The sequence below is a fragment of the Alosa alosa genome, chromosome 8, assembly GCF_017589495.1.
Source record: "Alosa alosa isolate M-15738 ecotype Scorff River chromosome 8, AALO_Geno_1.1, whole genome shotgun sequence".
Classification (NCBI taxonomy): Eukaryota; Metazoa; Chordata; class Actinopteri; order Clupeiformes; family Clupeidae; genus Alosa; species Alosa alosa.
In genome coordinates this window covers 5,436,781-5,445,438 of record NC_063196.1, presented here as the reverse complement: position 1 = coordinate 5,445,438, position 8,658 = coordinate 5,436,781, and the positions used below count along the sequence as shown (strand labels likewise).

At 41.1% G+C, this 8,658-nt stretch overlaps 1 long non-coding RNA gene across 1 annotated transcript; it reads right to left on the bottom strand.

Moving 5' to 3' along the window:
* Positions 1 to 1,746: 1,746 nt before the first annotated feature.
* LOC125299668 lies at positions 1,747 to 3,260 on the bottom strand. The gene is made up of 5 exons (XR_007194423.1): positions 3,175 to 3,260; positions 2,942 to 3,041; positions 2,610 to 2,696; positions 2,359 to 2,491; positions 1,747 to 2,025 (listed from the first exon to the last, which is right to left on the bottom strand). It is a non-coding gene; the product is annotated as an uncharacterized LOC125299668 (long non-coding RNA).
* Positions 3,261 to 8,658: the final 5,398 nt, after the last annotated feature.

Below are 8,658 nucleotides of genomic sequence, written 5' to 3'. Positions count from 1 at the left end.
AGAAAGTGACAAATCTGCAAGCGGCCACATCTGTCAAAGAAACGTCATCACTCGTGAAACGTCACCAACGCAGCCAGTTAACATGGGTGCCAGTTGCCATGTAACACCGGAACACGCCCCGTCTTTTCGCTGAACCGCCCCTGTGGGCGCAATCGAATTCCCTTATTTACAGGCATGTACCTGTGGAGGGAAAATTCCAATATGCACTGACTTCAAAATAGGAAAGACAAAAGCGCGAGTATACAAAGTCAATTGCGCTGGGATGCAAAATAGAGCCCTTAATGTTTGTCCTCTCCTCATTTCTGTGTTGTGTGTCTCTGTCTGTCTACGTAGAGTAAATATTGCTGAAGTGAATGTCATTGTGCCGTGTTTTTGTTTTGTTTTTAGATTCTGTCCTCCTCCAGTTGTTGTCTGAGCTGTCGGTCTCAAAGCTTGAATTCTTGCTCTGATAATTCAGTCTCACTTAAATCCTTGATTCTCCGCAGAGCGACCGCGTGATCGGTGGCATGCCCGGAAGCCGTCGTTGCATCAGCCGAGCCAAAACAGCGGAGATCTGGTCCTTATCTAACACAGTCTGGCCCTTGCCTAGCGCCATTTGTCACTGGTCTGGCATGGTTTACTCTGTGTTTGGCCATGATTTAACCCTAGTCTGGCACAGTTTGGCCCTTGTCTGGCACAATTTGCCCGTGGTCTGGAATGGTTTGACTGTATTGGTGCCACTGTCTGCCACATGGGAGTCAGATCCCCTCTGGCCCCTGCAGCTTGTTGCTGTCTCAGTCATCATCATGCCAGCACTCAGAATCAGTCTGCCCAATGCAGCTCACTGTTGTATTCTGGGATAGACTCCAGGAAATTCTGGCAGCATCCATCTGACCCCTCTGACTGTAATTTGGCTGTACCCCTCAGACTGTAATCTGACTGTAATGTAATCTGACTGTACCCCTCAGACTGTAATGTAATCTGACTGTACCCCTCAGACTGTAATCTGGCTGTACCCCTCTGGCAGTGTCTGTCTGACCATACCTGTCTAACTACAAACTATTCACCAGATCACCAAATTCAGTCAAGTTCATCAGGCAAGAGTCACCTCACGTGACCCCCAAGGGCTGATGGATGTGTCTGTGCTAGACTATATGTGCAAGTGTGTACATTGGGTGAAAAGGCTCTGAATCAGGGAATATTCATAGTGATATATTTCCTGATATGCGTAATATCAGGAAATATATTGGTTGATATGCTCCTGATATTTTAGTGCCAATTGCCATATCAGGAGCATATCAAAAGTCCTGAATGGGACTGCGACGACATGCAAGATATCCAGACTTCATATTCTCACCTGATATGATCCATGTTTCAAGTATTAGCTACTTATATGACCCCGGACACCTCTTGTTATTGTTCCCATATACCCCCTGATATGTCAAACATGGGACTACGCATATACAGCCCATATACTGCCAGACACAGCTAATTTTGCAGGCATTTATGTGTATGCCTTTATTTGCTTTTCGATAGGCTTTATGCCTTTATTTTTAAAATTAATCATGTGATTTATATATGGTGATTTATGTAATGGTTTTAAATGTGAGATAGTACATAACCATCACTGAGCTTATTGTGTATCTTTAACTTAAATAATATTTCACATTAATTTTACATACACTTAATTACATTATTTACTTACACCTGCTAAATCCCAATGACTTATTTTACTTTACCATGAAAAATATACTGTACGACAGGCAATAAAATTTGTTACATGGCCTTTATTGTATTTATCAATCAATATTCAAATCAACATGGCTTTCTCGCCTGTAGTAGGGGGCTTACGCAGTGACACTCGCCCCCTCTCAATGACCTGCCGAGTGAGAACAGAGACTTCTGCTTGACCACAGTGGTTTAAACAGTCCATGGTCTGGGCGTGCAACGTCCTTTAAAACATTTTGGGCCCTTGTCCGTACTCTTCTGGTATAGATGGTAGGGAAAGGTGCTCTGATGGTCCCTTTGGCAGTAAAAGTCAGGTGTCTGTAAAAAGAGAAAGAAAGTATATGTTACAATTGACCCTGTCCGTGAATATAATTAACTCAGCTTGTGTGACAAATAAAAGCAAACCCACAATAGCAGCCTAGACGTCAGGTGCAATAGTTAGAAGTAATGGAGATATGTATTACAGTTGTGCTCATAAGTTTACATAACCTTAGCATACACATACATTTAAAAATCATCTGATCTTAATGCCTTAATAAAAAAAAAAATCCAACCTTTAAGGAACACTTATTTATTTACGATACACAAAGAAAATTGCTGTCCTTAAAGGTTGGATTTTTCCTATTACCTAATTTAGGTAATTACCTATACCTAATTGCAACACTGTCTGCAGAAGCTCTTTCCTTCTTGCTTAAACCACCTTTCTGATGCCTAACATAGATCCTCCCCCATCTGACGTGCAGTGCCAGCCTCTGGCTCCAGGCTGGGACTTGCTGGATGGCACCTAAAAAAAATAAAACAGCAATTGCTATACATTATGTTATTGTTGATTAAGATAAAAATCAAACATTAAAAAATAAGTTGGTAAGTCAATCAGGTGTTCAAACAAAAATGATAATTACCTTATGAAGGCACCCTTGCCACCATCACCATCAATGTTATGTTATCACCAATTATTGATATCAGTTTATTTGTGAGGGTTTCAGTTTCTGTAAATAGAAAATAAGATTTAACTAAATTATGATTATGCTCAGTTTGGCATATATTCAACACATTATTTACATTACCACCAACATAATGGTAAACATGGCTAAACTTCAAAATTCAAGACTATTATTAAAAACAACAATAATGATGATTAGTTCCTGTATTAATGCATTACATTGCACATTTGTCAAACAAATTAGAGTGTGCACAGTGACATAGCCCTCATTCAAAACACACAAACACTTACAGCATGTTGAGGGCAGCAGCCATGGCTTCCAGACATAGTCAAGTAGCATGTAGTAGTAGCAGGACAGACCGACTTTGCCCTGGTCTGTTGATGGAGCCCACTACAGTCATAACAACAAACAGACACATGAAAAAAGGGGATAAACTAAACACAGCAACAGACACAAATACATGCAAACACATTATAATGTTATTTGCTATTCTACGTGTGTGTGTGTGTCTGTCTGTCTCTACCTGGTGAGTGAACTCTCTTGCGGGATTTTAACTTCTTTTGTATGGAAGTGGCACACATTTGGAATATTCCAGAATGCACTCAGTGTTCTCAGGGGAAGCAGTCCTCACAACTCACTGCCTGCAAACAGAGAACAGAGGGAAAATTAAGATGAATAAATTGCAAAATAAGCTTACACATAACGTGAAAAGACTATCACTGAAGCACTAATGCCCTCACATGCATCTTAAATAAACACATGCCTTGGCACAAGTCAGGTACAACCAAATAAGGGCTATGAAATGAAGAACATTTTGCCTAATACTACCCATACATCAGAAACCTTTGACAAGATTTGGCTTTCAAGCTTTACTCAAAAAGACTACAATCTTTCAATAATCTTACCCAAATCTGGTCAAGTCTTCTGGTGTAAGGATGGCTTAATATAACACTATACGTTACCCTTCACAAACTAAAGATCCCTTCACTTGTCGGCATCATATTGAGGTAAGTCAACCCCCTGTTCACGTTAGCCTGCATAGTCATTAGCAGCCACTATAAATGTAGCTTCTAGAAGTTATAGCTAGGTTAGCTAACCTACTCGTGCCTGATAGCCTTGGCCATTTCATTCAAACTAAAACTTTACATCCATAACGAAATCTCAGACAGACTTATTGTTGAATATGATATTACTACCATTCCAGATATTCCACACAATGGTAAAGTTAGTTATTGGAAAAGTTAACATTAACAGCTAGCAGCTAACGTTAGCGATGTTAGCTCGCAAGCTAGCAAACGTTAGCTGATTCTAACATGACGGTTAACAAACGGTTTTGGTTAACATTAATTCTAAAAACAGTATTTTCCTAATTAATTCCAGTTTTCAATTGGCATACAAAAGTACTGTAGTTCTTACCTTGGATATGATGACGGCAGAGTTTGTACAGCTTGCAGTCAGATGCATGACAGAAAAGTGACGGTTGAAGTCACCACCAGTGGCAAGGAGTTCGTTGAAAAGTCAGTCAGGGGTGGGGATGGGATGCTATGAAAGAGGCGCTTATCGAGAGGCAAAGCATAAGAAATCGTGGAAATTATTCACCATATTCACACGGCCTGCATATTTTAGTTACATTAAAATGACTACCAAACTGATTTTGTAGAAGTGTCAAAACATAGTAGCCAAGTGGGCTATTATTACTATTCTGATTATTAACATCATTGGTTCTCATATAGTTTGACGTAAATTTCATTTGAAGCCTTGTTCCTTAATTAAATCAACATTGGTTTATCAGTCACCCACGTTTTATAGACAAGTTACAACATGATTGATCCATTGTTACGTTGGCCCACAAGGAAGCTTGTAATGTTAAAATAGTATGCTCAACTTTAACAAGTTTAATAAGCCTTTCTTATGTGTTATGGTTTGTAGCATATAGTATATGCATATGCTATGTATGCTATAGTATGTATGTTGTTTATTATTGCTATTCTTCTTAATGTAGGCCTACTTCAAATTGTTTAGGCTACTGTTAAATTTAACTTTGTATTGTTGTTATGTGGCAACTCCAGCTGAACCGAATTCATTTTGGCAGACAGCATTGGGGACAAGGGGAAAGCAGATAATTTAAAATGTGGACTTTATTCCTCCAACAGATCTCATGCATATTATACATAAAAAGTAGGCTAGACCACCACAGACTATAGCAACTATAAAATCTCAAAGATATCATTGAAATTGAACCATAACCAAAATAATTAGGTAAGTAGGCTAGCCTTGACCTGAAAAAGGTAGTCTTTACACTGTAAATAGTCTATTTTTGAATGTCCCGAAATTAGATAGAAATCAAACGGCAAATAGTCTATCAGTGATGTTTTATGGTACGTTTTGGGCGTAAGGCATGCGTGACTTAATTAGGCAGATCTTGGGCCTAGGCTATCTAATATGATAGCCTAAGCCTATCCAAGGGTGGAGACCTACCCAAAGATATCCAGAAATGGTGTGTGTGACTTGTGATTTGGGTATGCATACCCCTGATTTCTCATTGGCATATCAGGAGTCAAAATAAATCAATATTTTCACTGATTCTTAAAAACTCAGGATATGATCAAAGATGCTCCTGATATGCTGCATGTCATAAAAAATATCCGGTCAGTATATCCCCTGATTCAGAGCCTTTTCACCCAGTGATTCATCTGTGTATGTGTGTGTGTGTGTGTGAATCTACATGTCTCTCAAGTGTTTTTAGCAGCCTATAGAACATGACTTCATTGGCCCTATATGTAGTTGTGCTCTGGTGCAGAGGAGTGGAACTGTTGTTCCGTGTACAGAGAAAATGCAATGCATGTCTACAGCGTGAGCAATGGGAAACTCTTTAAAAATTACATATACATTACTTATATCCTCTCCATAAGTAGACATATCTGTGCAAGGCAAGCACATATTTCTGTAGGAATAAAAAAAGCAAAGGGGTCCTCTCATGACCCTGAGGCCATAAATGACTCTATTAAAGTCCCATCAGGTGCGATAGCGACGAGGAGAACAGAGGCAGTCAGAGGCCAGGCAGTGAGACCAGCACTCCATCTGGAGCCCCGCTGTCACGGATGTTCTGGACAGCGTCTCAACCCCCGGCCCCAGGGCAGAGCCGGCACGAGCCCGGCCCACGTTCGTCTGGAGTTCGCCAGCAGTCCTCAGGTCGCCTCTGTATGGGTATGTGAATTATGAAAGCTGTTGTGAAATGACCGGGCTGCCTCAGTCCACCCACTGTACAGTATGTTCTAAATGGAGGAGGGGCCCCTCACACACACACACACACACACACACACACACACACACACACACACACATGCTCGTACACATATTATACATTAAATCTTGTGGACAGTTAATGAGGAGTTGCACAATGAAACAGTGGCAGGGAGCACAAACACACACACACACACACACACACACACACACACACACACACAAACACTCGTACACATATACATTAACTCTTGTGGACATTTAATGAGGAGTTGCACAATGAAACAGCGGCAGGGAGCACAAACACACACACACACACATGCATACAAACACTGACACACATATGCACACATATATTGTGCATATACAAAAACAGATACAGAAACAGTGCACATATACATTAATCCCTCTAGAAACCTCAGTATGCATACATATGCACACACACACAAACACACGTAACTACACACACACACGCATCACACACACACACACACACACACACACACACACACACACACACAAATAGATGTGCACATATAACTCTGACCAGTTCATGCGGTGTTGCACAATAGAATCACACACACACACACACATACACACACACACACACAAACACACACACACACACACACCCTCACGCAAAGACAGACACATAAAGCACAAATGTATAGAATCACACACACACACAAATAGATGTGCACATATAACTCTGACCAGTTCATGTGTTGCACAATAGAATCACACACACACACACATGCATACAAACACTGACACACATATGCACACATATATTGTGCATATACAAAAACAGATACAGAAACAGTGCACATATACATTAATCCTCTAGAAACCTCAGTATGCATACATATGCACACACACACAAACACACACATACACCAATCTACACACAAACACACACACACACAAATAGATGTGCACATATAACTCTGACCAGTTCATGTGTTGCACAATAGAATCACACACACACACAAATAGATGTGCACATATAACTCTGACCAGTTCATGTGTTGCACAATAGAATCACACACACACACAAATAGATGTGCACATATAACTCTGACCAGTTCATGTGTTGCACAATAGAATCACACACACACACAAATAGATGTGCACATATAACTCTGACCAGTTCATGTGTTGCACAATACACTTACACACACTTACACAAACACACACAAACATGTATACACCAATCTACACACAAACACACACATACACCAATCTACACAAAACAAACAAATGTTTGTGTGTTTGTCTGTGTGTGTGTGTTTGTGTGTGTGTGTTTTTACTCAATTTACTCTTGGGAAAGGTGCGTGATGTGAATCTGTGTGTGTGTACTTATGCTGTAGTGTGTGAGGTCAGCAATTGTGAGTGTACATGTATGTATGTTGTCATTGTTTATTTGTGTGTGTGTGTGTGTATGTGTGTGTGTGTGAGGTGATGTTAGTGACTCACCTGTGTATGTTTTGATAGGTCAGCAATTGTGCATGTACTGAGCGCTGTACAGTACAGACAAGCAAAAACAGGTGTGTACAGAAAGGTGACAGACAGATAAGTGAACAGATACAGTAGAGTCTTATATATCAGAATAGACAGGTGAGCTGTGATAAGATATGAACATCAACAGGCAGGTGTGTAAAGAGAAGTGAGAGGTGTGTATGGATAGGTGAGTATAGAGAGATGTGTATGGACAGGTGTATATGGAAAGGTGAGTATGGACAGGTGTATCTTGACAGGTGTGTAAGGAAAGTTGAAAATGGACAGGGGTGTATGGAGAAGTAAGAATGGATAAGTGTGTATGGGAGGTGTGTAAGGAAAAGGGAGTATGGACAGGTGTATATGGAAAGGTGAGTATGGATAGGTGAGTATGGACAGGTGAGTATGGACAGGTGAGTATGGACAGGTGAGTATGGACAGGTGAAAATGGAGAGGTGTGCAAAGACATGAGTACAGAACACAGAGCGGAGATAACAGACAGGTTAGTACAAATATGCAGGGGAATAGAGACAGGTGAGTTAACAGACAGGTAAGCAGACAGACAGTCAGACAGTTGAGTACAGAGATGAGCACAGACAGATCCAGCACAGACAGCAGGATTATTGCTAAGACCATGCTTGGGAGCACACACATGTTAACATGGATGTGTTTCAGCGTTGTTATTTCCAACAAAATCAGCACAGCAAAGGACATGTGAGTGATTTGACCTAAGGCCTGTCTCTCTGCCATGTCAGCCTGCAGAAGAGCAGCGCATACGCTGTGTGTGTGTGTGTGTGTGTGTGTGTGTTCTCTTTGACATGTGGTTCTGCATGGCGCAGTGTTCTCTTTGACATGTGGTGTTCCATGCTGCATGGCCCAGTGTTCTCTTTGACATGTGGTTCTGCATGGCCTAATGTTCTCTTTGACATGTGGTTCTGCATGGCCCAGTATTCTCTTTGACATGTGGTTCTGCATGGCCTAATGTTTTCTTTGACATGTGGTTCTGCACGGCCTAGTGTTCTCTTTGACATGTGGTTCTGCATGGCCTAATGTTCTCTTTGACATAGACGTTACCAGCACACAGCTCTGTGTGTTTCTGAAACAACTTTGTTTGCACGTTGAGCTGAAATAACCTTTCTGCTGACCGCACAGATTTATAGGAGCTTCTCTGCTATTGGTGCCCCCACCAACCCCCCACCCCATCTCCCCCGCCTCGCCCCCTCCTCTCCCACCCAGATTAACCTTAACCTGAATACCTTCAGTCAAT